Source organism: Sus scrofa, chromosome 5 (genome assembly GCF_054392235.1).
Source record: "Sus scrofa isolate SSC_HxYL_T2T_F1_AM1 chromosome 5, Sscrofa_HxYL_maternal_Yorkshire_Landrace_v2.0, whole genome shotgun sequence".
Taxonomy (NCBI): domain Eukaryota; kingdom Metazoa; phylum Chordata; class Mammalia; order Artiodactyla; family Suidae; genus Sus; species Sus scrofa.
In genome coordinates, this window is record NC_139387.1 from 22,802,938 (window position 1) to 22,826,945 (window position 24,008).

At 35.7% G+C, this 24,008-nt stretch overlaps 1 protein-coding gene across 2 annotated transcripts in view; it reads left to right on the forward strand.

The window, feature by feature from the left end:
* The window catches only part of LOC146403204 (uncharacterized), a 732,844-nt gene that overhangs the window by 172,804 nt on the left and 536,032 nt on the right, over positions 1-24,008 (forward strand). The window lies entirely within an intron of this gene.

The window sequence follows — 24,008 nt, forward strand, 5'->3', positions numbered from 1 at the left end:
AGCTAAATCCCCTACCAAGGAACCAAACAATAGAATTATCTAAAATTTCCCTTAAGAAATTCTGAAATGCTGGTAATAATCTGGATTTGGGACATCAAAGCAATTTCTGCATTTGACCAGAATTTTAAGGGCACGGAATGTGAAAAAAAGATATGTTTCATATTGAGATAATCTTATACAAGTAAAACCTAAGATGCTCTCAATATTATTTTTAGTTTTGATTCTGTTATGTATGAATCAGAATGAGTTTTCTTAAAAAAAATACTAAGTTAAATCACTAATCTATCATGGAGCTATCCTGAAATGCTTTACTTACAGATTTTTAAAAGTCTGTTATCTACTACTTACTTAACATAGATGTACTACAACTCTTAATAAGGGTCTAGCACTTCTAACTTAAAACATCTCCATTCCCCCTCTTCCCACTCCCAAGCAGATTAACGTTACATCATCTGTTTTCTCTGCCACCTTGGTTAGGCTGTGACGTATCCCTTCACATGGTATATAATAGAATGGTCTCTGAATTTGAATTCCCAAGTAGTTTCATAGTGCTATTTCTAAACATTATTTCTTTAACATGTGACACATCTTCTTAATTCAGGTACAACTTATTCCTTAAGCCATCTTCCACCTGAAATGCTTTACCTTGAAATGCTTTCAGGTTCTCTACTCCAGTGAGAAAAGCTGAACAACAAACTGATATTAAAATAAGATTTCCATTTTGTTGACTACTCACTAAATTACAGGTACTGATAGGTGTTTGTATACAATTCTGGAAACAGTGATGCGATATTATAATTGTTATTAGCATTATGCATAAGAGCAAAAAATAGCACAGTAAGAACAAGATAATTTTGAAAGATACAGAACTAGGAAATAGAATTGGGAAAAAGCAAACTCAGGAACCCTAGTTTCCAGTACACCAGCTGAGGTGTAAGAAATAATGTGATGATGAATCAAAGACTACCAGTAGTAATGATTAAACATAATGATTAGTAAAAGAAGAAAAAAATACTTGTGGATGGATCAAGAAAAATGGATTAATTAATAAAATTAAAATTATCCCTAACAGAAGCTAAATTGGGACTTGGAGTTGAATAATAGTGTAAAAGTAATATGCACAATAGTATAGACAAGTATAGAACTCAAGAGTTTTCCTCAATTTTAACTTCCAGTATAATTCTGTTTTGTAAATATAGCCTGTATTTTAACAATCTGTTTGGCAAATATAGCCAGTATTTAAATGGCAAAATAAGGCTTCAAGTGTAAAGAAAATGCAGAATTGAAAGAGTTAAAATCAATGAAGATATTTCAAAAAATAATAAAGATCAAAAAAATTATAGAGGACCACTGCCTCATGAGGAATTGACCAGCAAAATAATATCGTCAAATGCCTAATTCTGCTTTAAAAATCACTTGTTTAATCAGACCTACTCCAGTGGTTTGACAACAATACATGTGTTGAAGAAATTATGAGTTGTAAGTGGTGAATAACCCCTTACATATTATAAGGAAGATAAAATTAAAGAAGTATTTTTTATGTCTTATATTTAGCTTTCCTATAGTCATATATCTTTCCGTATGTAACATAGATTTAGGAAAGCATCAACTCATTTCTTGGACTAAATATAAATTGATTAAATAAGTGGGTATATCTATATATTTAACAAAAAAGAAGAAGAATTTAAAAACCATAAATAAATGAGGTTTGTCTGTAGGGTAAAAGAAATGAACACTTCAGGGTTATAAATTAAATTCAGAACTGAATGGGCAAATGAAATAATGAAACTATAACATTTGTAGCCATAATCTGGACTTAAACATCTGTTTTTGAGGGAGAGATTTTGGAACAACTAACTGCAAATTAGTTGGCACTAATACTTAAAATTTATTTCAATTAAATTTTCTTCTATATCATTAGAAAATGTAGTTCAAAATGCATATGTGTTTACTCCTTAAAATATTCACATGGTAGGAGTCAAACTGAAAACAGTAAGATGAATTGTGGCAAATAGTAACTATTCAAGTTATCAAAGAAGAGAGAAATCAGGATATCCTGATATGTAAACCAGTTTGTTATAGGACTTTAAATATCATGTGTTATTTATGCAGAAAAAGAATACATGCTCATGAGCAGGATTCTGAAAATGTGTTTTTCCTTGGTAGTCAGTTAAAAAAAAAACTTTATTACTTTAAAGTATTCATCTTTATTGTGTAGTTTTGCTAAGATTCATAAATGAGAAAAGCAGTTATTGGAGATAGAATTCATTTAGCTTGGCCTGACAGATGAACTTTCAGCAAATTGTTTTTTTTTTTTTTTTTTTTTTTCCTGTTTCTGTTTTGCAAGAACAGCAATGAGCATGATGGAGAACTTTTCCTCATTATCCTACTGAATCCCTTCCTAAAGATTTTAATGTATTTTTTTCCTCTAAAATTTCTCCTTCTTAAGAATCTCATTCACAGGGAGTTCCCATCATGGCTAAGCAGAAATGAATCTGTCTAGCATCTATGAAGACACACATTTGATCCCTGGCCTTGCTCAGTGGGTTAAGGATCCAGCATTGTCGTGAGCTGTGGTGTAGGTTGCAGACACGGCTCGGATCCCGTGTTGCTATGGCTGTGGCATGGGCCAGCGGCTACAGCTCCAATTTGACCCCTAGCCTAGGACCCTCCATATGCCTCGGATGCGGCCCTAAAAAGTCAAAGAAAAAAAAAAAGAATCTCATTCACACTGGTCTGTGTTCCTAAATCCCTGTGAGCACAGACTAAACAATTTTGTAAGGAATGAAGTAGTCAATTTTTCCCATCTTTTTCTTTTCTCCCTAAACATACTTGATTAATCCTAAGCATCAAGCAAGGAAAACTGAGAGCACAAGTGGAAAGCAGCACCTGCTGATGAAGAATCTCAAGAAATCCCTGCTGTTTGCTAGTGTCTGAAGACAAAATTTGACATTTATGATTTTCCAGGGTGCAAGTTCCTGGGTCAGTACCTAGACTCTTAGTTCACAACACTGAAATCATATATTCTAAGCAGAAGTACAATGAATGTATCATTTCTCACATAGCATGAAACACATATTTGAATAATCTCATTACATTTTGGTTATGCTTTTCTGCTTTAACCTGTGTGCTAGAATAAATAATATTTATAGAATTAATCATCACACAGTGCCTTTAACATTTGCATAAACTTTTGAAAATCCAGTAAAAAAAAATCGTAGTCATACCAGAGGGAGATACATAGCTCAAAATCCATGAAAATCACAGAAATAGAAAGAGACCCAAGAATAGACACATGTATTTACCTTACAGTTTGTAAATAATTAGAATTAATAATTTCAATAAAGAGCTAAATTACTAATGATTTTAAAAATTGATATTGAGTTCAAGGAATACTCAGCCAATATTTGGAAGCAGAGGAGGGGATCATGAAAGAAGACACAGGAAACACAGTAAAGAGATTAGACAAATATAAAATATCAGTCAAAGGAGACAGGTTTCTCTCACACAGATTTTCTAGAATATGAAGAATACAAATATCACAACAGTTTAAACAAAAATCATTTATGTTTATCTCATTTAAATGTTCAGGCTGGTATGTTGAAACATCCACAAAATCTTTGTATTTTCCTTATTGGCTTGGTCTACAATGGTACCAGGAATCTGAATTAGTTCTATCTTGTTTACTAACAATTCCTACTCTAATTGATTATACTCTTGGCTCCAAATGACTTGCCATCACATCTACATTTCAGGAGTTAGAGGGAATAAAGTGAAAGAAGAAAAAATCTTCCTTTATTAGAAGATGATCCCTGGGAATTGCACTGAGTATTTTCATTTATTTTCCTTGGACATAATGTAGCCACATGGCTTCAACAAGTTACAGGAATGCTAGCCATATACATAGATATATATGTTCTATTAAGATGGAAGTTTAGTCTACTTAGGTATCATGAACTGTTAGTTTAAGATACAATAAAAAAATTGCAAAGGCTATTTGACGAGAAGGCAACTTTCAGAAAAGAAACTGAGGTCATATAGGACATGAAATATAGGAGTGTCTGGAATATTAATAATGTTGCATTTAACTTGAGGTACAGTGTTTCCTTGAGAGGCTAAATTCTTCATCTTATAGCACCACTTTTTATTACTAACTAAAATTATGCTTTGCTTTTCTGCTTTCAAATTACCTATGTATTTGGGATTTCAAAACATAAGTGTTTGGGAGGACAAACATATTACAGAAACCTATACTGAATTCTCCAGGGAAACAAAGTACTTTCAATAATACAGGCTTTATTTTTTAAAAAATATGTAGTGCCTGAGAAGAACCCTGATACAACTTGTAAATTTTTGATGCTTTGGGATTGGTGTTCTTGGATGTCACATATCCTCCTGAGAATTCTTCATAATCTTTGGATATTTTCCTTCAGAGCACAGAAAGCGTTAAGTACACCATGGGATCAAGTGAAGACTGGCATTGTGGGTGATGCTTAGAAAGGTATTCAGTACATACATAAGTGAATTATAGTAATGGGGAAATTTTTGACACTAGTCAAAAAATCTGATGAAAAAAAGAACTGTTTAAACTATGTACAAAGTTTTCATAAATAGATACGGGTCTATTGAGGGATAAAGTGAGATCCACTCAGAGAAGAATGGAGTCTCAGTGAGCCCTATTCAGCATGATAATAAAGTAGTTAAATATTGAAGTAGAGGTGATTTTGTCTGAATAAATCTCAGTATATATCTTCTGTAAAAAGATATATGAGTTTTTAAGTGTTTTGGGCAGACTGCTTTGGGATTGAAAAAAGACAAAAGAATTGAAAAATGTGATATCCTCCTGGTTTATTTAAGGAGAAGAATGCTAACTCAAGGGACTTACTCTTTTCAGTTGGTCATTAATAAACATAAATAGATATATAATGATATCTCTTACCAGGGAAACAAAAATTATAGAATAAATATTTTCTTAAGGGATTATGACCTGTAGATCATAAACTGGAATGCTGATTTAGAGCAATTTCCATGTCATGATCAAAATTTTAAAATATTAAATATTATAAAAATATTTCCACACAAATTGTTTCATGATTTTTCTCAAGAAATGTGTGTGAATTGGACCATAAGTTCTTTTTCATTTCCTTTTGATTTTAACTATGTTCTTGATTGGAATGCAATGCATTTGACAAATACTATGTAAAAGAGCACAATTACCTAAATGTCCAATGACAAATGAATGGATTAAGAAGATAATGGTATATAGACATGATGGACTATTATTTGGCCATGAAAAGGACAGAAATAACAGCATTTGCAGCAACATGGATGGACCTAGAAACTATCATGACAGTGAGACACCAACATCATATGCTGTTGCTTATATGTGGAATCTAAAAATGTATACAATCAACTTCTTTGCAGAACAGAAACTGATTCACGGACTTTGAAAAACTTATGGGTTCCAAAGGAGACATGTTAGGGGATGGGGGGTTGGGCTAAGGTTTGGAATTCAAAAATTATAAAATTAGGGGTTGTGATGATTGTTGTACAACTATAAATGTAATAAAATTCATTGAGTGTACAAAGAAGACAAATACAATTTGATATCACTTATATATGGTGTCTAATATATGGCAAATTCAACCTCTGTACAGAAACTAATGGACATGGAGAACAGACTTGTGGTTGCGAAGATGAAGCAGGAGGGAGTAGAAGGGACTGAGATTTTGGGGTTAGTCAATGCAAACTACTGCATTTGGAATTGATAAGCAATGAGATCCTGCTCTATAGCACAGGGAACTATATCTGATCACTTGTGATGGAACATGATGGAGGATAATGTGAAAAAAAGAATGTATATAAATGTATAAACTGGGTCACTTTGCTATGCAGAGGAAATTGACAGAACACTGTAAACTATAATAAAAAATTAAAAATAAAAGAGCACAATTAAATATCTCTAGGTAGAAAAATACATATAGTATGGCACAATTAAATATCTCTAGGTAGAAAAATACATATAGTATGGAAAAATACATGTAGTATACTATGGGTTACAGTACAGTTTGTTAATGAACTAGATCTTAAATGATATGTGAGTCATGAATATGATTTCAGTAATCATAGTTATTTAAAGAACTGGTTACATGTTTTCCTTGATCATTTATATATTTACCTGTTTCAGTTTTGAGAAAATACATCTAATAACCCTCGAGCACTATCTAACTCTTAGAAATTTTAAGAACATGGAAAGCCAAAAAAAGCATTATAACATTTAAGACAATCCAATACAAGAAAAGCTTAAGGCTTTCTCAATATTCCTTTTAGTTTTGACTCTGCTTTGTGTCAATCAGCATGAGTTTGCTTAAAAAAATACCTTAGCAGTAAAATTCTGAAATGCTTTACTTATATATATTTAACTGTCTGTGATCTAGTAGTTATTTACCATAAAGATGTTCTATAACTTTTAATATGGGTCTACCACTTCTAAACTTAGACTTCCCCATTTCCACTCCCAGGCATCCTAAAGTCACATTATCTTCTTCTCTGACACTTTGGTTAGTCTATGACATGTCACCTCCTGTTATATCTAGTAGAACCATTACCAGTGACCTCTGGATTCTGAATCCCCAGGTAGTTTAATAGTGTTATTTTTAATTGAGTATTGAACATGTGACACAACTTCTTAAATACAGGTACGATTTATTAATTAAGACAGCTTCTACTTGAAATGCTGAAATGTTTTACTCTGACATGCTTCAGCTTTTCAGCTCTAGTGAGAAGAATGAGCAATAAATATCATAAAATTGGAGGAAGTAAGATGGCGGAAGAGTAAGAGGTCACACTCACCTTCTCCCACAAACACATCAAAAAACACATCTACGTGTAAAATGACTCACACAGAACATCAATTGAATGCTGGCAGAAGAACTTAAACCTCCAAAAAGGCCAAGAAACTCTTGACATAACCGAGTAGAACAAAAGAAAAAAAAAGAGAGAGAGAAGGAATCAGGACCACACTAGCCTTCCAGAGAGGGAGCTGTGAAGGAGAAAAGGAACCCACACCCTGGGAAGCTACCTAACCGACGGAAGGATCAGCCGAGTTGGAGGGATCTCAAAGTCACCAAGGCAAGTGCAGCAGCAGGTCTGAGATCGGAAAAGCAGAGTGAGAGCCGCACAGATTATCTGAACCACTGGCACAGACACCACAGCCTGAGATGCTCAGCTAGGGGCTGAGTGTTGAGACATAGGCTCCAGAGGTCAGTCCCTGGGAGAGGGTTGGGGTTGGTAGTGTGGAGACAGCCTAAGGGGCTAAGGAACAGTGTGAAGGGGAAGGGGAATGGTAAGCTAAGGGCTGGGGAGTGGAAATTCAAGGCAGAGGGAACCCAGGAGAAGGTCCGGACCCCCAGGAGAGACAAGGCGCCATTGTTGGGGAAGACCAGAAGAGGAAGGGCAGGCTGCCACAGGAAACTCCTTGAGCCAGAGCCTGTGTGTGGGCCTGTCAGCTTGCAGAAGGTGGAGCATGCCTGGTGTAGCCCTCCCCCCACGACCAGAAGCCGCTTGCTAGCCCACCCACATCTCCAGCAGCGGGAAGCCCCTTGCTAGCCCATGGCAGACCAGACCTGCAGGTGGCAGGAGCAAACCACTACAGTTATCCCTAACTTCAGAGGTGGGCATGACCCATCGCTGCTGGGGATACCTGAACAAAAATCAATTGCAGCATCAACCACCTCAGAGGGCATCACAGAGAAGGACATTATGAGAGACCACCACTTGAGGATGCTCTCACTGCACCAGGAGCACACCCGCCCTGCAGCTGCCACTGCCAAATGTTCCCTGGTGTAGCACCCCACAACCAAAAGATGCTTGCTAGCCCGCCCACATCTCCAGCAGTGGGAAGCCCATTGCTAGCCTGTGGTGGACTGGACCTGCAGGTGATGGAGGCAAACCACCACAGTTATCTCTGGCTCCAGAGGTGGCGGTGGCCCGACACCACTAGGGGTTGGTGAACAGGCACCACTTGCAGCCCCATTCAACTCAAGGGCATCACAGAGGAGTGCATTGTGACCAAATACCAACTCTTGATGCTCTCGCACCCTTGAGAACACACCAGCCCTGCTGCTGCCACTGCTGAATGTTCCAGGCAGTATCCATATGTCAGATCTCTGTTACTTCAGACAGATCACTTCATGCATGGTCTACAGGTGGTGGAGGCAAACCACTGCACTTATGAGTGATGCTAGAGGTGATCATGCCCCCCCTACCACTAGGGGTCCCTGAACCCTGCACCACCTGCAGTTCCAATCACCTCAGAGGAGGACATTGCAATCAAACACAAGCTATTGTTGCTCTCATGCCCCTGGGAACTCACACACTCTGCTACTGCTACTGCCAAATGCTCTGGTCACTTTGCATATCCTCCTAGAGCTCAGTACCACTTCCCAGAGCCCTGAAAATAGGAGCAGCCTGTGCCACCTTCATGCAGGTCTTTGCTTCTGCTGACAGCGCAATGACCAGGCACTAATTCCTGCCTAAAGCATCGCCTCCTTCTCCTTGAAAACACAGTGAGCATCCTGGGGATAACAGCCTGCTCACACCAAAGAAACAGACAGCAAGCATTAAAACCCCCACATCAAAAATAAATAGTAACACCCCCCAAAAATACAAAGGGGTATCCTTACATAGAAATAGCCTTACAAGACTACAGTTTGGCTTCCCCGAATTCACAGAAAAAGAAAAACACAAGCAAGAGGAAGAAGCTCAGAAATGATTCCCAGTTAATGCAACAGGAGAATTCACCTAAAGCATCCAGCAATGAAACAAACCTATGCAGTCTGACAGACTTTGGGTTCAAAAGGGAGATAGTGAAAATACTGAAGGAATTAAGAGAGGACATGAACAGTAATGCAGATTCCTTTAGAAAGGAACTAGAAAATATGAGGAGCCAAGAAAAACTAGAAAATTCATTTACAGAGATATGAACTGAGCTAAAGGCAATAAAGAGCAAAATGAATAATGCAGAGGAAAAAATTAGTGATGTGGAAGATAGAATAATGGAAATCACCCAATCAGGACAGCAGACAGAAAACCAAGTCAAAAAATATGAAAGCAATATAAGAGACCTATGGATAATATAAAGTGGGGCAATCTATGCATAATAGGAATTACAGAAGGAGAAGAAAAAGAAAAAGGGATTGAAAATATATTTGAAGAAATTATGGCTGAAAACTTAACAAAACTAAAGGATACTGATGTTAAGATACAGGAAACACAGAGGGCCCCAAACAAGTTGAACCCAAACAGGCCCACACCAAGACATATTATAATAAAAAATGGCAAAATTAAAGATAAAGAGATGATTCTAAAGGCAGCAGGAGAAAAGCAAAGCAAAATTATAAGGGAACCCCTATAAGGCTATCAGCTGATTTCTCTACAGAAACACTACAGGCCAGATGGAGTGGCAAGATATATTTAAAGTGCTGAAAGGAAAAAAATTGCAGCCTAGAATACTCTATCCAGCAAGAATATCATTTAAAATAGGAAGGGAAATAAAAAATTTTCCAACAAACACAAGCTAAAAGAGTACAGCAATATGAAAACCATTTTAAAAGAAATACTGAAAGGGCTTCTCTAAAAAAAAAAAAAAAAAAAAAAAACAAACAAACACTAGGATGGAGGAAACCACAATTGGAAAGCAGTTACTTAAATAAGCCAGCATAAAGATCTAAACATGAAGATGTTAAAAAAAAAGACATCAAAATCGTACAATGTGGGGAAGAGAAGTAAGAAAATATAGATTCTTTTTTTATTTTAATGATGTGTTTGAGCCTATATGACTATCAGGCTAAAGCAAACAGATGTAGGAAGGGGTTAACATACTTAAAAAACCAGACAACCACAAATCAAAACCAAACATTGCATTCACAAAAACTGAAAAGAAAAGTACTCAAGCATAAAAAAAATGGAAACCATACAACCAAAAAAAAAAAGAAAAAGAAGATGAGAAACATAGAATCAACTGGAAGAAAAGGTCTAAAATGGCAATAAACACATATCTATCAATAATTACATTAAATGTCAATGGACTGAATGCTCCAATCAAAAGACAGAGTGGCAGACTGAAAAAAAAAAAGCAAAATCCTTCAATCTGCTGTCTATAAGAAACTCAACTTAGGGCAAAGGATACATATAGATTGAAAGTGAGAGGATGGGAAAAGATATTTCATGCCAATGGACAAGACAAGAAGACAGGAGTTGCAATACTGATATCGGAAAAAATAGACTTTAAAATGAAGGCCATAAAGAAAAAGAAGGACACTATTTAATGATTAAAGGATCCATTCAAGAAGAGGATATTATAATTGTCAATATATATGCCGCTAATATTGGAGCACCCATGTACATACCACAAATACTAACAGACATAAAAGGAGAAACTGATGGGAATACAATCATAGTAGGAGACTTTAACACCCCACCCACATCAATGGAAAGACCCTCCAATCAGAAAATAAATAAGGCAACAGAGATCCTAAAGGATACAATAGAAAAATTAAACTTAATAGACATTTTCAAGGCATTATATACAAAAAAAATCAGAATACACATTCTCTCAAGTGCAAATGGAAGATTCTCAAGGATCATTCACATACTGGGGCACAAAGCTAACCTCAACAAATTTTAGAGTATACAAAAATTTTCAAGAGTTCCCGTCGTGGCTCAGTTGTTAACGAATCCAACTAAGAACCATGAGGTTGCGGGTTCGATCCCTGGCCTTGCTTAGTGGGTTAAGGAAATGATAATGAAGACACAACCACTCGAAATCTATGGGATTCTGCAAAAGCAGTGCTCAGAGGGAAATTCATAGTAATACAGGCCTTCCTCAAAAAAGACAAAAAATCTCAAATTGACAACTTAACCCACCATCTAAATGAATTAGAAAAAGAACAAACAAAACCTAAAACCAGGAGGGAGGAAATCATAAAGATCAGAGAGGAAATCAATAAAATAGATTGACAAAATCAATAGACAAAATCAATTAAACCAAGACCTGGTTTTTAGAAAAGGTAAACAAAATTAACAAATCTCTGGCTATACTCACCAAGAAGAGGCGAGAAAAAACCCAAATAAACAAAATCAGAAATGAAAAAGAAGAAGTCACAATGGATACTACAGAAATACAAAAACCCATGAGAAATACATATCAACAATTGTATGCCAAGAAATTTGACCAAAACTGAATCAAGAATAGATAAACTGAACAGATGAATCACTAGGAATGAAACTGAATATGTCATAAAAACACTCCCTACAAATAGAAATCCAGGACCAAATGGCTTCACAGGCAAATTCTACCAAACATACAAAGAGGAATTTATACCCATCCTCCTAAACCTTTTCCAAAAGTCAAAGAAGAAGGAATACTCTCAAAGACATTCTATGATGCTACCATCACCCTAACTACAAAACCAAAGATACCACCAAAAAAGAAAACCAAAGGCCAATATCTTTGATGAATATAGACACAAAATTCTAGCCAGCTGAATACAATAACATATGAAAAAGATCATACACCACGACCAGGCGAGATTCATCCCAGGTGCACAAGGATGGTTCAACGTATGCAAATCAATCAACATCATACACCACATTAACAAAAGAAACATCAAATACCACATGATCATCTCAGTAGATGCAGAAAAAGCATTTGACAAAGTTCAACATCCATTCATGATAAAAACACTTACCAAAGTGCATATAGAGGGAACATTCCTTAACATAGTAAAAGCTGTTTATGACAAAATATAATATAATATAATATAATATAATATAATATAATACTCAATGAAGAAAAACTGAAGCCTTCCCACTAAAATCTGGAAGAAAACAAGGATGTCCACTCTCACCACTGTTATTCAATATAGTACTGGAAGTCCTAGCCACAGCAGTCAGACAAACAAAAGAAATAAAAGGCATCCAAATAGGAAGAGAAGAGGTAAAACTGTCACTGTATGCAGATGGTATGATACTATACATAGAAAACCCTAAGAACTCAACCCAAAAACTACTTGAACTGATCAACAAATTCAGTAAAGTAGCAGGATATAAGACTAATATTCGGAAATCAGTCACATTTCTGTATACTAATAATGAAATATTAGAAAAAGAATACAAAAATTCAATGTCTTTTAAAATTGCATCCCCAAAATTCAAATATCTGGGAATAAACCTGACCAAGGAGGCAAAAGACTTATGTGCTAAGAACTATAAAACATTAATCAAGGAAATTAAAAAGGCTGCAAAGAAATGGGAAGATATTCCATGCTCCTGGGTTGGAAAAATTAATATTGTGAAAATGGCCATACTACCCAAAGCAATCTACAGATTCAGTGCAATCCCTATAAAATTACCCATGACATTTTTCACAGAACTGAAACAAACAATTCAAAAATTTATATGGAACCACAAATGACCCAGAATTGCCAAAGCAATTCTGAAAGACAAAAACAAAGCAGGAGGCATAACTCTCCCAGACTTCAGGAAATATTACAAAGTCACAGTCATCAAGAGACATACAGACCAATGTAACAAAATAAAGAACCCAGAAATAAACCCAGACACCTATGGTCAATTAATCTTTGACAAAGGAGGTAAGAACATAAAATGGGAAAAAGACAGTCTTTTCAGCAAGTATTGCTGGGAAACCTGGACAGCTGCATGCAAATCAATGAAACTAGAACACACCATGCACCCAAATAAACTCAAAATGGCTGAAAGACATAAATATAAGACAAGACACCATCAAACTCCTGGTATAGAATATAGGCAAAATATTCTCTGACATCAAACAAGCGAGGAGAACAGCTTATGCTCAAAAGGCCCAAGCTCCCTGATAATTTCAGGGAAGGGCTTTTAAAGGTAGTGTGATGGAGGCAGCCTGGGTGCATGTTCAGCCTTTTCTCTATTTGATCTCTGGTTGGTTGGTGTTGGGCAACAAGGGCAAGTTTCCAGGAGTATTAATCTTCTGGCCCCAACTAGTCTGAGGTCTGTGTCTTGGAGTCAGCAATTTTCTTCTTGGGTGGGGGGACTGGTTTCTATTAAAAACAACTTAGGAATGTGGGTCATATTTTTATATCCTTTAAAGGGAACTGGGGATTCAGTGACTCCGCTATTAATAGTCTAAATTGTTACCAGCCCAATAACTATTCTATGTTTCTATGTGTTCACATTTTCCTAATCAGTAACTCTTTGAGCCAGTCTTTTTGAGACTCAGAAAAGGCCTGGGAGACTAAAAGATATTCTTTTTCCTTGAAAAGTTGGAAAAACAGGGGCTCATATGTGGTTTCAGTATTAGTTGGTGAGATAACAAGATAGGGAAGAATTATCAGCCCTGAATGTAGAGAATAGAGATCCAGGAAAATAAAGTTGGCTTTTAGGTCCAATTTTCCCTGAGGGAATTACTGATTCAGAATTAATGACTGGGGGAATCAAGTGAAGGTCAGTGTTTTTGTTTTGTTTTATTGTGTTTTGTTTTGTTTTTCAGGTGTCTGGGTCCAGGGAGTCATAGATAGGGAAATTCAGAGGAACACCTCTAGTTTTAGGTTTGAGAAACTCTGGTGGGCAGACTCTCAGGTAGTTGAGCTTCAAATCATCTGAGTGTGTACACTGGACTGAGATTCTCCTGGATAACTAAGGGCATGTGGTACCTGGAAAAATCAAAATGTAGACATGTCTGGAGTAATTATCATCATTTTAAGCCACATTTGTTTTTCAGTGACACATCAAATGAACACACTGGAATAAACCCTGTGGTAATGGATTGATGTACTGGTGTCTATTCATTTTACTTGATATAGATAAATAGTGATAGACACAGATATATAGATAGATAAACAGGAGGAAATATAGGTATAAATATTTAACTGTATTGATATATAGATATATACACACACATTGATCTGTATGTTATAGATTCCTTTGATTATGTGTGTATATTTATTTTACAGAGAAAATTAAGTCCAGTGGAAACAAAATATTTTTTAATAAATTTCACCAAGATGTGACTCAGCTGGAAAAAAATTACACTGTCAAAATAATGTAAGTTAGAATGAAAATCTAACCAATAATTATAATAAAAACTCTTATGGAAAATTAAGAGGAAATGGAACAAGAAAAAAAATGAAATTGTGGGCAAGGAAACAAGATGGAAGAATAGAAAGATGCTGAGATCATTTCACCATACCAACACATCAAAAAATCACAGCCGTGTATAGAGAAACTCTCACTGAGAATGACCTGAAAGACTAGCAGAAGGTCTCTTCTACAACTAATGTTATAAAGCATGATCCAGACAGCATCTGGAAAGAGGGAAAAAGAAATGATCTAGTCAGGACCCAGGCCCTTTGAGAATGATCCAGAAGGGGAGGGAGATTTCATAGGTTCAAGGATCCTTTCTAGAGTTCTGAATGCCCTATTGGGCACCCCAGCCCTGGGATCAAGCACCAAGAAGATGAGCCCTCTTAGCTGTTTGAAAACCAGGAGGGCTTACTGGAGGTTTTTAGGAAACCAAGAAGAGTGTGTATAGAGACTTACTTGCAACCATTCCCAGTGCAGAGGCAACAGATTGAAAACTGCATGATGCTCTTGTCAGCCTGCCTGAACTGCCCCAGCATGCTTCCCAGATTGCACCTGGCCTTTCAGCTCTGGCACTGCACCAGTCAAGATGGAGACTGCTGTTGTACAGGAGAGAAACAGGGCTCATTCCAAACTGTGGCACAACCCTTCAGGCCCTAGCTGCAAGAGAGACCACCATTTAGCCTTGGAGAAGCTGCAGCTTGCTGCACCTGGCTCTGGTTCTAACCCCTCCAACACCAGCCTTACCCCACACCAAGGTGGTGGCTCCAAGCACACCCTGCGAGAAGATGTAACACATGCTCATTCCAGACCCAGCTGTCCCATCAAAACCCCTGGGCACACACAGACTGCACAGAGATGCTCCCACACAAGGACACAACTTTGTTCCCAGGGAAGGTAACTCTTTCATCTAATTTCATAGAAACAGAGAATGTTAAAATGAAAATACAGAGGACTATGTTCCAAACCAAAGAACAAGATAAAATCATGGAAAAGAATACCTAATGAAATGACGATAAAAAAATTATCAGGTAGAGTTTAAAGCTGTAGTAATAAAAATGCTCATTGAATCCAGGAAAAGAATAGAGGAACAAAGTGGGAACCTCAACAAAGAACTAGATAATGCAAAGTAGAACCAATCAGAGCTGAGGAATGCAATAATTAAAAGATAAAACTAGAGGAAATTTATAGCAGATGGGCTGGTAGATAGAATGGTGGAAATCCCTATTTTATTTTTTTACAGAAAAAGAAAACAAAATTCATTTAAAGTTAGGACAACATAAGGGAACTCTGAAACAACATCAAATATGCTAATGTTTGGATTATAGGGGTTGCAGAAGGAGAAGGGTGAAAGAAAGGAGCAGAAAATGTATTTGATTAAATTATGTGTGGATACTTTCCTAACCTGAAGAAGGAAGCATTATCCAAGTCCAGGAAGCACATAGAGTATCAAAAAGTTGACCCAAAAGAATCCACACCAAGACATAGCACAATTAAAATGGCAAAAGTTGAGAGTTCCCTTTGTGGCTCAGCAGGTTAAAGACCTCATGAGTATCCATGAGGATGCAGGTTCGATCCGTAGCCTCGCTCAGAGAGTTGAGGATCCCTTGTTTCCATGGCTGTAGTGTACACTTGCAGCTGTGGCTCTAATTCGACCCCTGGCCTGGGAACTTACATCGGCTCCAGGTGTGGCCCTAAAAACAACAACAAAAAAGTGCTTGACAAAAAACAAAAAGACACACACACACACACACTCAAAATTATACCTCCAAACTGACAAGTACATGAAAAACAACTTAAGACATAAATAATCAAATGCCAGAGAGACAAAGGAGATCTCTTGTATAAATGCAGTGCAGTATCCTGGATTAGATAGTGTTTTAGAAAAGGTAAATTTGTGAGAAATAAATGAAATACAAATAAATATAGGATTTTTGTTAGGAGTAATGCACAAATCCTCGTATTTTTTGTATGTTTATTTATTTATTTTGACAATACTGTGATGCTGATACAAAATATTTGCATTAGCAGAAACTGGCTAAATTTTCCCATATAAAAGAGTTTATGGGAAAAAAATCTTCCTCCCAAACCAACAAAAATTATTTGATGTAATTAGAAAGCAAAAACACCAACTAGGATTTGAGGAGCCACAGTTTTGGAGAGAAAGATGCCCAGTAAGAGGAATATATTCTCACCTATTCCAAAAGCCTCTTGTCCCTTCTAACATAATGGATAGTAAATGTCTGAGCAGAACATGGTGAGCCATTGCCTTTTTCACCTGCCATTGAGGAGAACCAAATGGGAATCCATACCTGTCAATGCAACCAAGACTTGTCTTGGATAGAAAAGATCCCCTGTAAAAGGAAACTGAAAGTTAATGAGCCTTATATTTAGCAGTGTTTTTCTTCCTAAACACATATGATAAGTTCTAAGTGTCAAGCAGTGGAAGCCTTATATCCCAAGTGCAAAGTGTCATCTAACTGATAAAGATTTGATATAGAAATCCCTGTTGTGTCCTAGTGTCTGAAGACAAAATTTCATATTTACCAGTTGCCAAAATGGAGGATCCTGGGTCAAAACCCAGACTTTGAGTTCAGAGCATTGAAATTTTGTACTCTATGAAGAAGCTCAATGAATCCATCACTTCTCTAAAAGCATGGAATGCAGAATTGAATAATCACATTCCTTGTTTTGGTCAAGATTATCTCCCTTTACCTGTGTGCCAGAATAAAATAAATCATGTTTGTAGGATAAATTATCAACCAAACTTGTAACATTTCCATACAGTCTTGCATATACATTAAATAATTCGCAAGCATACAGAAGGAAGGTTCAAATGATCAAAACCCATGAAAATAAGAGAAATAGAGAACGAAGATGATCTGCATATAATTACTGATAAATTTATACATAATTAGAATTAATTATTTCAATCAAGAGCTAATAAATTAAAGACAAATAATTGATATTAAGATTAAAAGAATATTTATCCAGTATTTGAAGGAAGAACAGTGGCTCATGAAAGAAGGCATATGTGACATAGTAAAGGAATTAAACAAATAGGAAATATCGATCTCAAGGAAACGATTTTAATAATGTAGATTTTGAGAATATGAGAAACACAGATATCAAAGAAGTCTAAACCAAAAATAATTTATTTTGGCCTTACTTAAATATTCAGGCTGGTATTCCTAAAATCATTGTGTTTTTATGTTGGTATGGTCTACAATCATGTCAGGAACCCAAGTGTGTTCCGTCTTTTTTATTCACCATTCCCATTGTGACTGATCACAGTCATGCCTCCACAATGGCCTGCATCACATCTACTTTTCCACAGGGAGGGGGATAAAGAGGAAGAGAAGGACAAATCCCTTTTACCAGAGGTTGAGCGGTACAAGTTGCCCAGGTGTCTCCATTTACATCCTTTGCACAGACTTTAGTCACAGAGCCACAAGTTGCAAGGTAGGCCAGGTATTTACATAAATAGTCTTATTAGTATAGAAATAGTGGGGAGATTGCTTATGTATTATTAACTATTACTTTAAGATCCAACAGAAAATCTCAAAATGAGTATGTGGAGTAAAGACATCTTTCAGAAAAGACACTGAAGTCATATAGCACATGAAATGTTAGGCGTGTCTGGAGTATGAATAATGTTGCATATATGCTATGGTACAAAGTTTCCTTGACAGGCTATGTTCTTCATATTATATTGCTAATTTTTATTACCAACAACAAAAAAATATTTTATTTTCTACTTCCAAATCCAACCTATGAGTTTGTGATTTCAAAACATGAGTGCATGGAGGGAAAACACATTTTATTTATTTTTTATTTTTAATTTTTTTTCCCACTGTACAGCATGGGGATCAAGTTATCCTTACATGTATACATTTTTCTCCACCCTTTGTTCTGTTGCAATATGAGTATCTAGACATAGTTCTCAATGCTATTCAGCAGGATCTCCTTGTAAATCTATTCTAGGTTGTGTCTGATAAGCCCAAGCTCCCGATCCCTCCCACTCCCTCCCTCTCCCTCCGGGCAGCCACAAGTCTATTCTCCAAGTCCATGATTTTCTTTTCTGAGGATATGTTCATTTGTGCTGGATATTAGATTCCAGTTATAAGTGATATCATATGGCATTTGTCTTTGTCTTTCTGGCTCATTTCACTCAGGATGAGAGTCTCTAGGTCCATCCATGTTGCTGCAAATGGCATTATGTCATCCTTTTTTATGGCTGAGTAGTATTCTATTGTGTATATATACCACCTCTTCCGAATCCAATCCTCTGTCGATGGACATTTAGGTTGTTTCCATGTCCTGGCTATTGTGAATAGTGCTGCAATGAACATGCGGGTGCACGTGCCTCTTTTAAGTAGAGTTTTGTCCGGATAGATGCCCAAGAGTGGGATTGCAGGGTCATATGGAAGTTCTATGTATAGATTTCTAAGGTATCTCCAATCTGTTCTCCATAGTGGCTGTACCAGCTTACATTCCCACCAACAGTGCAGGAGGGGTCCCTTTTCTCCACAGCCCCTCCAGCACTTGTTATTTGTGGATTTATTAAAGATGGCCATTCTGACTGGTGTGAGGTGGTATCTCATGGTAGTTTTGATTTGCATTTCTCTCATAATCAGCGATGTTGAGCATTTTTCATGTTTTTGCTGGCCATCTGTATATCTTCCTTGGAGAACAGTCTATTCAGGTCTTTTGCCCATTTTTCCATTGATTGATTGGCTTTTTGCTGTTGAGTTGTGTAAGTTGTTTATATATTCTAGAGATTAAGCCCTTGTCCGTTGCATCATTTGAAACTATTTTCTCCCATTCTGTAAGTTGTCTTTTTGTTTTCTTTTGGGTTTCCTTTGCTGTGCAAAAGCTTTTCAGTTTGATTAGGTCCCATGGGTTTATTTTTGCTCTTATTTCTATTGCTTTGGGGGACTGACCTGAGAAAATATTCATGATGTTGATGTCAGAGAGTGTTTTGCCTATGTTTTCTTCTAGGAGTTTGATGGTGTCCTGTCGTATATTTAAGTCTTTCAGCCATTGAGTTTATTTTTGTGCATGGTATGAGGGTGTGTTCTAAAACACATTTTAGAGAAATCTGTACTGAGATCTCTGGAGATGTAGTTAAAGCTGTTTCTTTTTCAAATTATACTTTTACTTTTAAAAATATTTAGTGTTTGCATAATGCTGTTTTGATCTTTTGGGATTAGCGTTCTTGGAGTTCATATCCTCTTGAGAATTCATCATAATCCTTAGTATTTTCCTTTGGAGCACTGAAAGCATAAAAACACCATGGGATCAAGTGTTGATTAATTTTATATGGTATAGTGGGTGATACTTAGAAAAAAGTAAGTAATTTACATCAATAAGTGAATTATACTATGGGAAAATTTAATAAACTAGTGCTAACAAAAGCATGTACATAGTTGCTCTAAATAGATTTAAAAAAAAATCACGCATTGAGAAGTTGAGTGAGATCCCTTCAGAAATGGATGGACTATCAGTTTTCTGTGTTCAGCATGGTGACAAAAGTGTTAAATATTTAGCAGAGATGCTTCTCTCTGAACAAATCAGTGTTTACATCTTCTTAAAAATACATCCAGTATTGTAAGCATTTTTGGCAAGCTGATTTAGGATGGAAAATCATGAAAAGAATTGGTATGTCAAAAACTTTAAAACCATATTTCCTATTAGATATGTTTTAACCCACTTTTGTTCTGTTTTTACCATTAAGTATTAACCTCCTTTTTCTAAGCTTTTAAGTATTGTTTTAGGGAAACAGTTGAAGGAAGGCATATTAATATTCAAAAACTTTTCCTTTTTAAGTTTATCTTACATTCAGTGTCTAACACAACTAAACATTTTTGCATTCATAGACTGACTTCTAATGGTTTTGAACTGTGAACTTTATTAATGTTTTTACAGTGTGCGTTGGGAAAAATTTCTGTGTGAAATTGTTGGAGTTTAGACAAAGATAAATTAATACCATAACATTTTGATTCAGGTGTTTAGATATATGCATTCCTACAATTGTTGAGTCATTTGTGTAAATAAAGAAACATTTAAAATACATTGCTTCATACTTATGTGAATATAAAATGGATGCCCAGGGAAATCAATAGTCTTTTCTGTTACTCATATTTATCTGCATTATTAATTTCATGATTTTTGACAGCAGATCTCATTGCCTTATCTTAGAATCCTCCTGTAAACTCCTCTGGATATTACTGGAAACAAATGTTATTTGTCCTTATATGTTTAATTTTACTTATATTTTTGCTTTTCAGTAATAATGTGCATTTAAGTATTTGCCTTTTCAATAATATTTTAGAGATTAGAAATAAAACCCTGATATTCTCAACACAGAGAAATTTGTCTTATCTCTGCTCATCACAAAACCTTAATCACTTTATATGTTTGATGATGAAGATACTGGGGAAGGAATATTTCCCTAGAGATATCATTAATCTTTTTGTTGTTGTTAAGGAAATACACTATATCTGGTCCAAAACTATTTGTACAAAATATTTAATTTTTAAGAAGGCAGCTTTAGAAAACACACTTTTTGTGTTACATCCTGAAACCCAATGTAATAGCTGTACAAACCTTAACAGTATAACTCTCTCAGTTGCTATATGTTTAGTTTTGAGACTAGTTGTATCTAGTTAATATTTCATTAATTACATGATATCCATACATTTGAATACCTTATGATAAATGTATGTCTCCTAAAATTTTGTCAATATTTCTGAGACTTATTGTGTTTAAAATTTACCATATATTCCTTATCTCTTAGGCATGTTGATCACAAAATTGTCCATCATGTTAGTCTGTATTTTAGACAAAGAGTAAAATGGCAAGTGTAAAGATTAGAATTAGATGGAGAGAAATTTCATTTGTCAACATTTTTTTCTTACAATTTTTATTTACTAATTTAACTTATGAAGTTACATATTTTAATTCCTAATGTACAAATTTTTGTTTTATTGAGTTTTAATTACTATTTACATATTTTTAATCTTTTAAAAAGTTTTTACTCAAACTCACTATATTATCAATAAAAACCCATCTTACCTTTCTAGGTTTCCATAAGCTTTGCCTATACCTTTCTCTCTTTTTAAATTAAAATATAGTTGATTTATAGTGTTCTGTCAGTTTCTACTATACAGCATAATGACCCGGTGATATGTACACATACATTATTTTTCTCATACTATCTTTCATCATGTTCTACCCCAAGAGATTAAACATAGTTCCCTGCGCTATAAGTAGGAACCCATTGCTTGTCCATTCTAAATGTAATAGCTTGCGTCTACCAACTCTAAACTCCCAATCCATTCCATTCCCTCCCCTCCCCCTGGCATCCACAAGTCTGCTCTCCATGTCTGTGATCTGTTTCTGTTTTGTAGATAGGATCATTTGTGCCATATTTTAGATCCCACATAGAAGTGCTATCATATGGTATTTGTCCTTCTCTTTCCAACTTACTTCACTTAGTATGAAAATCTCTAGTAGCATCCGTGTTGCTGAAAATGGCATTATTTTGTTATTTTTTATGACTGAGAAGTATTCCATTGTGTATATGAGACACGTATTCTTAATCTAGTCATCTGATAATGGACATTTAGGCTGTTTCTATGTCTTGGCTATTGTGAATAGTGCTACAATGAACACAGGGGTTCATGTATATTTTTGAATGAAAGTTTTGGCCAGATATATGCCCAGGAGTGGGATTTCTGGATCATATGGTAGTTCTGTATTTAGATTTCTGAGGTACATCTATCTATACTATTTTCCATAGTGGTTGTACCAATTTACATTGCCACTAGCAGTGGAGGAAGGTGTCCTTTTCTCCTCACTTACTTCAGCATTTTTTTTTGAAGACTTTAATGATGGTCATTCTGACTGGTGCAAGGTGGTATCTAATTGTAGTTTTTATTTGCATTTCTCTAATGATCAGGGATCTTGAACATTTGATCATGTGCCTACTGCCTAACTGTCTTTGGAGAAATATCTATTTAAGTCTTCTGCCCATGTTTTGATTTGGTTGTTTGACTTTTTGTTGTTGAGTTGTATGAGCTGTTTGTATCTTCTGGAGATTAGGCCCTTGTTGGTTGCATCATTTGCAAAGCTATTCTCTCTTCTGTTGGCTGTCTTTTCTTGTTTTAAATGGTTTCCTTTGCTGTGCAAACAATTTTGTGGTTAATTATGGCCCAATGGTTTATTTTTGTTTTTATCGTCATTATTCTAGGAGGTGGATCAAATAAGATATTGCTGTGATTTATGTTAAAGAGTGTTTTGTTCTGCTTATGTTTTCCTCTAGGAATTTTGTAGTATCTAGCCTTTATTTAGATATTTAATCCATTTTGAGTTTATTTTTGTGAATGGTGTTAGAGAGCATTTGAATTTCATTCTTTTACATGTAGCTGCCCAGTTTTCCCAGTACCACTTATTGAAGAGACTATCTTTCTTCCACTATATGTTCATGCCTCCTTTGTCATAGATTATTTGACTATAGGTGCTCAGGGTTATTTCTGAGCTTTCTATGCAGTTCCATTGATCTATATTTCAGTTTTATGACAGTACCATATCATTTTGATAACTATAGCTTTGCAGTATAGTCTGAAGTCATAGAGCCTGATCCCTCCAGCTCCATTCTTCTTTTTCAGTATTTCTTTGGCTATCTGGGGTCTTTTGTGTTTCCTTACAAATATCAAAATATTTTCTTCTAGTTCTGTGAGGAATGTCCTAGGTAATATGATAGGGATTGCATTGAATCTGTAGATTGCCTTGGGTAGTATAGTCATATTGAAAATATTGATTCTTCCAATTCAAGAGCATAGTCTATGTTTCCATCTCTTTGTGTCATCTACCTTTTTCTTCCTTTTAATTCCTCACAGCTCATACAACTTTCTGAACACATATTTACATATTTCTCTCTGCTCCTATATCCTGTTTTTTCTTTTCCACTTTATCTGGTCAATTTTAGAATCAAAACATGTAAAGGAAAACTCCTATATCTTGCTACACGTACTCAGATTACCAGGGTGTTCTTGCTTTTATTTTTTTGGGGGGTAATACAAATTGGGAAGGGTGGGGATGGTTACATAGATTTAGATAATGGAAATACTAAAAGGATAGCAAATAAATACATTACCCATATCTATATTAATTTATCTGAAAATGGCTCTCATTTATCGTGAAAGTAAATGATATATGAATCAGACATTTTATTTTGATTGAGTGAAATGGTAAAAGTGTAATAAACCTATATGTTGGTGATGGTTAAGGATTGTATGTTTCCGTGTCTGTGTGTGTTTGTGTGTGTAGCTGTTAAATACAAAACCTAGGCTGTTATACTCCTCTGACAGGTATTCATTTGCTTGTATTATGCAAACCTCTTAATTTAACAAGAAATGGCCTCTATCACAACTTTGGCCCAAAACTGAGTGGAAAATATTGTTTCTATGCTTTAAAAGTTCCTCCAATATTCCTTTAATTTATTTACATAAAATCAATAAACCATAGTATGATTATATATGTTATTATGTGATAAAATTGAAAACTAAACATTGAATTCTCTGTGCAGATACTCTAGAAATTCAAACTATTGCTCCTCTTGGCATAACAACTTTAAAAAACTGTGTAATTTTATTTTATTTTATTTTATTTTATTTTATTGTCTTTTTTTTTTTTTTTTTGCTATTTCTTGGGCCGCCCCTGCGGCATGTGGAGGTTTCCCAGGCTAGGGGTCGAATCGGAGCTGCAGCCACCGGCCTACACCAGGGCCACAGCAACGTGGGATCCGAGCCGCGTCTGCAACCTACACCACAGCTCATGGCAATGCCGGATCCTTAACCCACTGAGCA